We start from the raw sequence: 13,330 nt of genomic DNA, 5'->3' as shown, positions 1-13,330 counted from the left end.
TAATTTTGAAGAATCAAAAAATATATATTATTAAAGAGTTCTGTTTTAACAGTTATTTTACCCTATACTGGTGATGGTTTACTGAAACAGTAAACAGAAAACAGACGGTTGCAGTAAAGATAATGCGGATAATTTGAGTTCACTCTTTTGACAGTAGTCATGTTAACCATTCTTTGATCAAGGTGTAACTTGGTTGTACATGTGTATCTATTCTTTATATATAATAATTTATAAGAAAACAAATGCAAGTAAATTGTATCCAGCAAATTTGGTGTACCTCGCACCATCTGGATAGGTCCAAGTAGCACTCCACGGTACATGTGTTTTATTTACCAAAGTTCAAAGTAAATGGTTCTAGTGAAATAAAATACCATCAACTAGATTGGTACAATTAGCATCAACTTTTTTTTAAAATTCATCCTGAATCTTCATGACCCTTGATTAATGAACAACAAAGTTTAAGCTCTTACATTTATAATTACATGTATAACCAAAATTAATAATTATTCCAGTTCTCCAAAAAAACAAGTGGCCAATTGACCTTAACGGTCCCCTGAGTAGCATATAACCCATACACAAATTTTTCAAGGAGTCTCGTATATGCTACGTCAGTAGCTAGTCAGTCGGGCCACTCTAGTATGTCCGATTCTAGGCAACAGCACGTCAGTAGCTAGTCTGTCGGGCCACTCTAGTCTAGTGTACAGCACGCCAGTAGCTAGTCAGTCGGGCCACTCTATTCTAGTGTACAGCATGCCAGTAGCCAGTTAGTCGGGCCACTCTAGTCTGTCAGATTCTAGGCTACAGCACATCAGTAGCTGGTCAGTGAGTCCACTCTAATCTGTCAGATTCTAGTGTACAGCATTCCAGTAGCTAGTCAGTCGGGCCACTCTAATCTGTCAGATTCTAGGGTACAGCACGCCAGTAGCTAATCTGTCGGGCCACTCTAGTCTAGTGTACAGCATGCCAGTAGCTAGTCAGTCGGGCCACTCTAGTCTGTCAGAGTCTGGGGTACAGCACACCAGTACCTAGTCTGTCGGGCTACTCTAGTCTAGTGTACAGCACGCCAGTAGCTAATCAGTCGGGTCACTCTAGTCTGTCAGAGTCTGGGGTACAGCACACCAGTACCTAGTCTGTGGGGCTACTCTAGTCTAGTGTACAGCACGCCAGTAGCTAATCAGTCGGGTCACTCTAGTCTGTCAGAGTCTGGGGTACAGCACACCAGTAGCTAGTCAGTGGGGCCACTCTAATCTGTCAGATTCTAGGGTACAGCACGCCAGTAGCTAGTCTGTCGGGCTACTCTAGTCTAGTGTACAGCACGCCAGTAGCTAGTCAGTCGGGCCACTCTAGTCTAGTGTACAGCATGCCAGTAGCTAGTCAGTGAATACATTCTAATCTGTCAGATTCTAGTATACAGCACGCCAGTAGCTAGTCAGTCGGGCCACTCTAGTCTGTCAGATTCGTGTGTACAGCACGCCAGTAGCTAGTCAGTCGGGCCACTCTAGTCTGTCAGATTCTAGTGTACAGCACGCCAGTAGCTTGTCAGTCGGGCCACTCTAGTCTGTCAGATTCTAGTGTACAGCACACCAGTAGCTAGTTAGTCGGGCCACTCTAATCTGTCAGATTCTAGGGTACAGCACACCAGTAGCTAGTCAGTTGGACCACTCTAGTCTAGGCTACAGCACGCCAATAGCTAGTCAGTTGGGTCACTCTAGTCTAGGGTACAGCATGTAATGACCGTTAGTCCCTCATTCCTAGTCTCTTCTTCTTTTGCCCCATGTCACTCTCATGGCAACTCTTTCTACATATACATCAGTTATATTTGATGCCTTATATTGTTACAATTTTATTAATGTGAAACTTATTAATGTGCATTTTGAATGTTACTCAGGTTGCAGATTTTATATGTATACATTGCATATTCTCTAAATTTAATTGGTACTGTTTATCTACTATCTATCTTAGATTCATGAACTTCAGCTATTATATTTATGATTTTAATGAAGTGGGTCTTTTCATTAGCAAAATACTAATCATATGCCATTAAAATGCCTCCTGCAGTAATAATGGCCCCTGAGGAACTAAAAGGTTTATGTTTCAAGTACTGTGGAATCATCAGTGTTTGTGGGGGACCGATGTTCGTGGCTTTCATGGGTAACCCTTGCCCATGAATGTACATCCCCAGGAACGTATACTGGTATACGCACGCATATAATATTTATTTACAAAATAGAACCTCCTACCAACGAAATTATGTCCCCACGAACCAGGAAAATTTTTGCTTTCCACGAAATTTGACCTCCACGAATAAAAATGATCTCACAGTATATGTTCCTCTTTTTATAGCAGTGAAGAACTTTGTGAACATTATCTGCAGATCTGTAGCTCTGTGGGTAGAATTTGTCATATCTCCCACCCAAGTTTTCCTGTAGAGCTAAGATCTGCTGCTCCCCAAGCATGTGTATGTCAGTGCTGTATTATACAATCTGTAGAACCTGCACATGTATCTCATCAATACAAGTAACAGAGGATCTCACTTGCATGTTTTCATCCCCAAAACTGCAGAATCTTCACAGATTACAACACCATTGAAAACACATCACCAAAATCTGCTGAATTTTCACAAATACCTATAGATAGCAACATGTCAGCAACATCAAGCAAAATCATAGCATTAAGAAATACGCTAATTCAAATTTGTTTGAAATTCATATTTTACCAAATATTGTACTTGCTAAACACAATGTGTTTACAGTATCATTGCACATTTAACAAGAGGCCCATGGGCCACATCGCTCACCTGGGGAACAATGGGTATGATAAAGTCAGCTTAATGGAGTCATAATACAAACAATCTGGACAATGTACAATAATACATGTAGATCCTGTATAAATAAAATCCATTTTCCCCCTTGGAACTCGGATAGCCCCGATTGCTGCCAATATTTACAAGAGCAGACTTTAATCAACGCTCCTGCACATATATAGGGACTCAACGTTACCCAGGCAGGGATGACCGCACACCTACGCAAGCAGGGATGACCGCACACTTGCGCCAACAGCTCAACCTAACGCAAGCAGGGAGTGCCGCACACTTGCACTAGAAAGGCCTGAACACCAGCAGGGATGACCATACACTCGTTCTCCGCCGCAACCACCACCAATACAAGCAGGTATGACTGCACACTTGTATTAATGCGATACAGGGCAGGAATGACCGCACACTTTGTATCGAAGGTTAGAAAAAACGAAGATTAGATAGAGCAGGGATGTTCACACACTCAATCTATCCATTCCTGTTCAATTTCAACCCCAAACAGTCGCTCATCGTAAAGCAATAGACACTGTCCCTATATATGTGCCGGCTTAAAATAATTCATAGTATCTAAAAATTGGAAATAAAAAATAAACAAACTAATCCGGCCTAACCCGAAACTTCTTATGCAGAACAACTTATATACATTGAATATTTATTATTGTATAAAAATAATCATCACAATATTTGGTTAACAGTGGATGCATTAATTAAAATAATCAAGAATCAATACATCAAGGGCAATAACTCAATACAGTAATACAAAAAGATTCTAATAAAAAAATAGCTGCCTGCTTCAATTTTATAGTCATATCACATGTTGAGTATTGCAGTTCTCAAAAAGATCCTTTACAATTGTTTATATATGGGATATTTAGCTACATCAAACTCTGAACCTTCTTGTGAGGCCGAAGAATTGTCCTGGAGCCAAAGTTTTAACAATTATAAAGAATCATCTTGCAGATTAGTTTCTGAGAAGAAGATTTTTAAATATTTACTCTATATATTCCTATGTAAAACTTCGAACCCCCATTGTGCCCCACCCTACCCCCAGGGATCATGATTTTCACAACTTTGAATCTACACTGCCTGAGGATGCTTCCACACAAGTTTCAGCTTTCCTGGCAGATTAGTTTCTGAGAACAATATTTTTAAAGATTTACTCTATATATTTCTATGTAAAATGTTAACACCCCCCCCCCCCAATGTGGCCTCACCCTACCCCCAGGGATCATGATTTTCACAACTTTGAATCTACACTGCCTGAGGATGCTTCCACACAAGTTTCAGCTTTCCTGGCTGATTAGTTTCTGAGAAGAAGATTTTTAAAGATTTACTCTATATATTTCTATGTAAAATTTCGACCCCCCATTGTGGCCCCACCCTACCCCCAGGGGTCATGATTTTCACAACTTTGAATCTACATTACCTGAGGATGCTTCCACACAAGTTTCAGCTTTCCTGGCAGATTAGTTTCTGAGAAGAAGATTTTTAAAGATTTACTCTATATATTCCTATGTAAAACTTCGACCCCCCATTGTGGCCCCACCCTAATCCCGGGGATCATGATTTTCACAACTTTGAATCTACACTACCTGAGGATGCTTCCACACAAGTTTCAGCTTTCCTGGCTGTTTAGTTTCTGAGAAGAAGATTTTTAAAAATTTACTCTATATATTCCTATATAAAACTTCGACCCCCTATTGTGGCCCCACACTACCCCGGGGGTCATGAATTTCACAACTTTGAATCTACACTACCTGAGGATGCTTCCACACAAGTATCAGCTTTTCTGGCTGTTTAGTTTCTGAGAAGAAAATTTTTAAAAATTACTCTATATATTCCAATGTAAAACTTCGACCCCCCATTGTGACCCCACCCTACCCCCGGGGATCATGATTTTCACAACTTTGAATCTACACTACCTGAGAATGCTTCCACACAAGTTTCAGCTTTCCTGGCTGTTTAGTTTCTGAGAAGAAGATTTTTAAAGATTTACTCTATATATTCCTATGTAAAACTTTGACCCCCTATTGTGGCCCCACCCTACCCCCGGGGGTCATGAATTTCACAACTTTGAATCTACACTACCTGAGGATTCTTCCACACAAGTTTCAGCTTTTCTGGCTTTCTGGTTCTTGAGAAGAAGATTTTTGAAAATTTCTCGAAATTTTTCATTAATTTCTAATTATCTCCCCTTGAAAACGGGTGTGGCCTTTAATTTTCACAACTTTGAATCCCCTTTGCCTAAGGATGATTTGTGCCAAGTTTGGTTGAAATTGGCCTAGTAGTTCTTGAGAAGATGTTGAAAATGTGAAAAGTTTACGGACAGACGGACGGACGGACGGACAGACGGACAGACAGACGACAGACAAAATGTGATCAGAATAGCTCACTTGAGCTTTCAGCTCAGGTGAGCTAAAAACCAAAACTGTTATAGATCAGGCTGCAAAATCTTGGATTTCAGTGTTTATTTGTAAAAAAATAAATGAGGAAAATTGCAGCACTTTTTTTTTACTTTCTTGATGTTATTATCGCTTTCAACTAAGTTGGATGTAGTGCCCCCACAAAACATTAAACCTGGGTTAAAGATATCGCTTCGAATTATTGAACCCCCACCCCCAATACAATATTGAACCCCAGGTTCAATATATTATGGCAGCGGTATGTTGACCTCCCCCCTTTGATTTCCATTTGTTATTGAACCCCTTCCTATTTCCAATTCCACCTGGAGAGGGGTTTCAAAATATTATGGCCGTGATTTATTCAGTATTTCTGGGTTCAGAATATCACATGATCTTTTAAACCCAGGTCAATTTTTCGCAGTATCAATTGAAAATACTATATGGCACTTGGGTCTACAGTATTATGCAAATACTGAAATGCAAAAAACAATTTTATTAATGAAGTACTTCAAATCCAACTTTTACAAATTCATAATGTTTTCTTTCTCCGCCGCCTCTGATAGTCTTCTCTAAAAAGGCAGTTGGGGTTAGTGCTCAAGTTACTCATTTTGAATCTTTACATTAATTACTGTCACTGTTTACAAGTACATTCAATTCTATTATGCCTCCTGTCAGTTTGTCAATATATATTTAATACTCAACCATTTTCATATGGTAATCAAAGGATTTATATAGCATAGATGTACTACGCTGAAAAAGTGCAGTGCATTCTGGGTTTTTTTTTTTTAAATCTAACAAAGCAGATTACCAATAAATAAATAGTGCCTGTTTGGGAGGGTAACTGTTGAAATTGACACCCCTCGAAAACCATTGTCAACCGACGCAATGCAAAGCGTCGGTTGACAATGGTTTTTGAGGGGTGTCGATTTCAACAGTTACCCTCCCAAACAGGCACTATTTATTTTATTATACTGAATGTCTTATTTCTAAAGAAAATTATACTGCTTTTAATTAGAAATGCATTGAATTTTTACGATGAACCGTACGCGCATAATTTAGGCGCATGTAACAATTCGTTTTGTTATACTTTCATGTTAAATACTGAAATCTGATTGGCTAAGACGCAGTTCATAATCCTTTCTATTACCCTCAGCGTTAGCAACGCTTTTAGCAACGGGTAACATTAAAAAATGTTACATGCGCGAAAAATATGCGCGTACGGTTCGCTGTAGAATTCACGTTATTCCTATATAAAAGCGGTAAAATTTTCTTAAAAATTAAGACATTCGTATAACAAAATAAATAGTGCCTGTTTGGGAGGATAACAGTTGAAATTGACACCCCTCGAAAACCATTTTCAATCTCCGCTTCGCGTCGGTTGACAATGGTTTTCTCGGGGTGTCAATTTTAACTGTTACCCTCCCAAACAGGCACTATTTATATAGTGTTACTCTTTGCCAAGTGTGTTGCTAACACTGAGGGTAATAGAACGGATTACCAACTCCGTCTAAACCAATCAGATTTCAGTATTTAACATGAAAGTATAATAACATGGGATATCAAACTCTTGACTCTCACGTTGTTACTAACTACATGTACACTAAAGCAGCCTTTTCGTAACATAATTATTTTTATGTTATGCATTGAATCCCTTCTGAGGCCCCATACTTGTCTTGGATTGGGGATGCTGAGTTCACACAATAAAAAATTGACACTTTATCACAATTTTTGCATAGTTATACAAAAAGATAACTAGGAAGTTTTTGAGATGAAAATTTTTACTACAGGTGTGTAAACACTTTTATGTCCTTTTTAAAGAGTGCATGATATTTATATTTTCCATGCATACAATTTCATTATCAGTGATAAAAGGAAATACATCAGATTTGTGATACCTAACAAATTCAACTATTGAAAATCGGTTCATCAAAATGGATTATCAAAACATAACCCATTCCCTCTCTGTTATCAAATATTGGTCACTCGAGAATATCGTTACAGCATTAAATTGAACTAAACTTATCAGAGTATACCTGCTTCCTTGAGTTAATCTAACTTTATGATAACAAATAATTCAAATAAAACAACTCCAGAAAGTACAATACACTGCTTTTATTCCAAATATTACAAATAAAGAAAGAAAGTCCTAAATAAGGGGCTACACATAAACCATGCATAAACCACATTTGATGTACTGTCCTCCAACACACATGTAGGTATATGGTATATAGTTGTGATTTAGGGATGGATGGGGTATGTTACTTTGTACATGTTTTTTTTTTAACTGGCGTGTAGAAATCTGTACATAGATCTGTACATGTTGGTTTTGTTGATGGATATTCCAAATTACTGATTTATTTACTGGTGTTGTGTTGACTGAACTATGTCCTGTATTCTCCTCTGTGTAGCAGTTTGTATGCAATGAAATGGATCCTGTGTGAGTGAATGTTGGTATGAGTATAGAGCAGCCTGGATATCCCCTGTCATCTGTTGACAGATCCCCAGGATCTCCCAGCAGATGTCTCTGTATATAGCAGATATATACAGTCCCCGATCATGGTGGACTAGGACCTGTAGCTCATCTAGAGCTGCTTGTGATAATGTTGTATCAATTTGTCTGTAACACAAGAACTCTAGGAAATGTAACATTACAAACACTGGGACAAATAATGCAGACTTTCTGTTCTGTAGAGCAGACTGTTGTTCTGGAATTAGTTCACTGATATAACAGATTTTATTGTAATTGTAAAGTGTGATATCCAGTGCTACAGCCTGTCTCATCTTTGTAGACCAAGACTGTCCCCCTACAGCCTCAATATACCTCTCTCTGTCTACATATAGCTCATACATTATATATGGCTGTGCTAACTTGAACTTTGTCATCTCTATAACAGATAAAGCTTCCCTGTATCTGAGTGTCTTGTAATAATACATGGCAATGAACAACATGTCAGATACACACCCAAACTTGGCTGCTAATTTCAGCATGTGACAGGACAGTTTGTCTGCAATATACATCTGTTTGTTGACACCTGTATTAGTGTGTATGTTCTGTATTAATAGAAAAGAAGTGCTCTGAAGGATTAAGGCTGTAAATCTCTGTATTATTACAACTTGATGATGTGTCATTGGTGACTCCACAAACTGTTCTATCATGTGTATGGCTTTGGTTATTTGATACAGAGACCCAATGGCAGCTGGAACTGGAACAGTTGACTGTATGCTGGAAATTAGAATATCAAAGTCAACTTCAGACCTAATCATACTTTCATCTGTACAAATAGAAAGTCTGGGATTGTACAGGACATGAATGATGTAGGACCTGATAGAGGGACTCTGTAACAGACAGGCCAGACCTTTGTTGTACAATTCATGTAACTGTAGGAACAATCTGTTTTGTGCTGAGCCATAGACCTTGGTCAGAAACATGTTGTTTTGTGGGATGAAAAAGTTTGGGCAGATCCCTTTATACACCCATTTAAGGAGAAGTTTGAAGCAGATCCAGAAACCGGCCAGGAAATTTTGTGGACACCAGTGAGGTAGTGTGTTTTGTTGAATCGCCCAGAAAACTGTTGTCTTCATGTGATAGGAACACAACAGTTTATTGGTTTCTTCTGATTGTTGATTTAAAACTTCTTTTAAGAAAAGTTTTAACAAACCATATGTCAAAAACTGACAGTGGCTCATTGAATAAACTAGTTTATATTCTGCCCGTGAAAAAGAAATTCTCCATTCTTCATTTTCATGGGGTCCTAATGGGTGTCCTATTGCTACAAGGTGACATCCGTTTCTGACAATGTCATCAACAACTTCAGGATCAGGCCATGAGTGACATCTGTCTATCCATGAGGAGGCAGACAGAGGCCGAAAGTCAGAAACAAAACAGACTGCAGTGTCATATTCTACTCCTGCTCTAACACCACTACCACAGGGTCCGTGTACAGTAGAATTAGGATGAACTGCTGAACAAGTTAACTGTCTGTATATACGCAGGACAGTTAAGGCAACATTTTGCTTTTAAACAGCAGTAAAAGGAGGTCGTTTTGCTTTTGTCTAATCATTTCTGCATAATGAATAGTTCTAAACTATTTTGGGTGTTATTGTAAAGATATGGGTCTCCTTTACTTGACCATGTCTAAATTTGTCGGTCACGTGACTTTTAAGGGTCACGTGGGCATCTTTTAGACAAAAATCGTCAATGCTAAAATGAGACAAAAAGTTCAAGGGCAAGGCAAAGAAATTTAAGAGTAAGTAATATGGCAACATATTCAAAATTATCCATACATCATAGAAATCAATGCTCATTCAGTTGTAAAGTTTACTAGTTATGTAAATTTCTTTAAAAACTGGCTACTTGTTCCTAAAATCGTGCATTTTTGTATATTTTCATTAAAATTACAAAGTAAACCTTTATCTCTCAACAAATGAGCATCAGTTTTTATAAAGAACTCGTAAAAGGGAAGAAAATCGTACCAAGTTTAATAATATTTATAGCCGTCTTGCACTTGAACTTTTGCATTTAATTTCTCAATCTAGAAGTCCTCTCAAATCAATACACATTTCAAACGCACAAGTGATCCCAAAAGGGGAGGTAACTCTTTGAGCGATAACTCTTTTGATATAGGCGCGATGTCATTTTACAACATAATCCAAATTAATTTTAAGATATGTTTCAACAGTAAATTATGTAAATGGTTATTTAATCATAGTGCTTCTGTTTTATTTATTTTAAAAGAGACAAGATGGGTACGATGAATTGTCCGCATTTCCTCTGTTGTATCATGGATGTAAACAAAAAACCGTTGTGTATCAGTTCTCTTGGTTAACCGCATTCGCGGAGTTATTGGTTTCTTAATATTTTTTTAGTAATGGGAGAAAATTGTACACAATTATTTTAGGGATTAGATGTCAACAGAGACAAATGAAGCCCCTGATATTAATATACTAACTAAATTGTTCTCATAATATTTATTAAAAAATAAGATATATAGTATTTTTTCATTATTTATGTGCAGCCTTTGCCCAATGACTGCATATTCTATAGCACTGCTTGGGTCTGTTAATATTATTCTGGGGAGGGGGTTCAAAGGGGTAACTTTATTCTGTTTGCCAGGGGCCAGGTACCATGGTGTTTTACTATGTAAATTGTGAATTAAATTAGAATTTGCCACGGGGACTATACATGTAGATCTGCCCATGTATGAGGCCTTTTCCCACCCCCCATAAGCAATCAACGGTATTCACCTTTGTATTACACATGTTACACTTGTAATTTAAACACTCATTAAAATTGACTTTTATTTTTATTCAACACATGCAGAATGATTAAGATTAAGGAGAGGGGGGAGGGTGAGCATATCTATTCATTCACAAAATAAATTCTAAACGCTCATTTCTCATTACCGAGAAAGGGAAGAGAGTGTGTAAATCCTGCAACAAGGCGATCAAAAACCATTTTTGGTTCATATCAATATATTGAATTTAAATATAAGTCTGAATTCTCCTATGTGAGAGACTCTCTCTCCCGCCCATTTACATACCATCCCCTTTCCACTTCTCAAACAAAATTATATATATAGAAACAATTATATTTGGTTCATTTGTTTTATCAATTCAAGAAGATAAAGGGACTTTCTGAAAAAAAATTCTGTGACAACATTTAAACCTGACATATGCATGCAAACTCAAAATTGCAATTTCTTTTTATGATGTCAATGTGTTTATTGTATGACTTCTTAGTTCTGGTCCTCTTCTCTCTTCAAAAACACAGTCTTCCTGTTCCTAAAGTTCAGGTTTTTCTTTCCATCATTTCATCTTGTATATGACACCAGGATAAGGGTGCGGGTAAATGATCACCAATAAGAACATCATTTATGTAAATCTCAAGACAAAGCAGGTACCAGCTAAAATGAAAATTATATATATTTCAGTAAGTTTAACTTGTTATCAAAATGGCTGAAAGTCTGAAATGGAGGATTTTCTACAATTTGATAGTCAATGGAATTTATTTATCTTAATAAACACTTCATTATGTTTAGATGTGCATTTAATTTTGCACAAATTCAAATACAGCTTTTCAGTTTGATCGATTTGAAATTATTCGCATCCTCACCCCTGATATGTGCATGATATTAGTTTAATTGCACCCCTTTATTTTACCCGGCCTGACCTTAAAAATGCACCTCTCTCTCTCTCTCTCTCTCTCTCTCTCTCACACACACACACACACAACTGATTTGATTGATTGATATTATATAATGCTGGTGCAGTCAGTGTGAATTAAAACATATCATGTATTGTTGATGAGCAATATTCAAAATTGTAGATTTATAAATAACATAGGTTTATATCAATCATTTTAAAACATTAAATGAAACCATTCGTACGTGAAAATACTTTTTCTAATTCAATTGTCTCATAGAATAATCAGATTGATCATTATTTCAATGATAAATTATTGAACTTATATACATGTATGTTATTTACTTACATTTTTTTTCCAGCCTTTTTTTTTTCAAATCAGTGTGACACTTTTCAAATTACTCTGCAAATAACAAAATATAATCATGAGAAGTCATACAATTTAATTTACATGCATATAAGGACATGTCAACAGTAATTTGAACATTTTTGTGAAAGGTCTACATATATTATGCATGGATGGGTAAAATGACCAACACTTCAAATTTTATTTGAAAGTTACATATGCACATTCTACACAAACATTACAATATATGACCATGAATGTAGATTCCTCATTTAGAGAAAATCAGATGGAGACATGCAGTCATTTGTTTATTATTATTTGGGTTTTTTTTATTACCAATAGTACAGCATCATAAGTATGAACCCAGGTGACAAGATTTCAAACAGTGTTATGGTAGTATATACTGAGTTCTAAAAGCAAACTAGTAATAATTAAGAATTAACTGATTAATGTGCATAAACATCTTAATATATCAACTGGATGAATGTGTAAAAAATATAAATGAACTGTCATGGAAGAATTTTGAACACAGTAGAAAGGTGTTATTGATCAGCTGTTCATCAATTTCCAGAAAATGAAATCAGCATCTTTTAGCCTGCACTGTACTGATTTTCAGAAAATCAAATCAGCTGTTTTCACACAGTCTTTGTATTGTTTATTACAAATTGAAATAAAAACAAACAGCTATGTAAAGCTAAATATTGTCAGTACAAGTACTATGAACTGATTCGTGTCGATTGGTGAACATGATCAACAATTTAACGGACTGGCAATAAAGCTACATGTACAATGTACATTGTATAGGCCTAAATGTAAACAATGCAGTCTCTCCTCATGTTTTGAACGAAACAACACATTAAGTCGATCAGAAATGCATCAACAGTATAAAATCACAATAAAATAGTTATTGAACTATCTGGTATATTACAAATACACTGTATATCTATTCTACATACCTGATAAATCATCAAAAGATCGCCATCATCGGGAATACCAGCTACACGTGTTTACATCGTCTGACGAGCGCTTTTGGGACGCAGATTCACACCCAAACGACAGATGCGTTATTGAAATTCTTCGTATATTCTGATTGTTGTAAACTTATAAAAACACACATGAGTGATTCGTAGTTATATTTTGCTTATGAAGTATTAAATCAGCCGTATTTTATGCTTAAACTGCTGTTTTCGGTATATGTTCTATATATGGTAATACAGAGGCGGGGCGTATATTATGACGTCATAACTCATTATCCCTTCATTAGCATATCAAAACGATGTGTTGCCTTATCTGTCCTGCGTAGAACTAGATATATAGACTCTGCCATTCATTCTGACACATGATGATCGGATTTCTCTGTATCTTGATGGTGTCAGTAACTGGAGTAAAGTGAATCCTGGTGAACTCTCTGAACTGTCAGAGAGAATCAAGGTTTTATTGGCTGTGTTGTAATACTCAGACTGAGACATGTCCATGATCACTCGGTGGTTGTTGTACCAGTACATATAGTCCAGATCTGATCCCTTCAGATCGAACCCTTCTCTCCTACTTCCACTCATCATCATTATGATCCCATCATCAGGTGTCACTCGTCTCTCCACCATATCCCTGATGTCCTGTGACTCC

General features: G+C 36.9%; 1 long non-coding RNA gene across 1 annotated transcript; it reads right to left on the bottom strand.

Annotated features, from left to right (window-relative positions):
* Nucleotides 1–10,728: 10,728 nt before the first annotated feature.
* LOC109619149 (uncharacterized) lies at nucleotides 10,729–13,009 on the bottom strand. Its single transcript, XR_004598908.2, has 3 exons — nucleotides 12,661–13,009; nucleotides 11,708–11,761; nucleotides 10,729–11,120 (listed from the first exon to the last, which is right to left on the bottom strand). It is a non-coding gene; the product is annotated as an uncharacterized lncRNA (long non-coding RNA).
* Nucleotides 13,010–13,330: the final 321 nt, after the last annotated feature.

Source organism: Magallana gigas, chromosome 6, assembly GCF_963853765.1.
Source record: "Magallana gigas chromosome 6, xbMagGiga1.1, whole genome shotgun sequence".
In the NCBI taxonomy this organism is placed as follows: Eukaryota; Metazoa; Mollusca; class Bivalvia; order Ostreida; family Ostreidae; genus Magallana; species Magallana gigas.
This window is presented reverse-complemented; position numbering and strand designations above follow the sequence as displayed.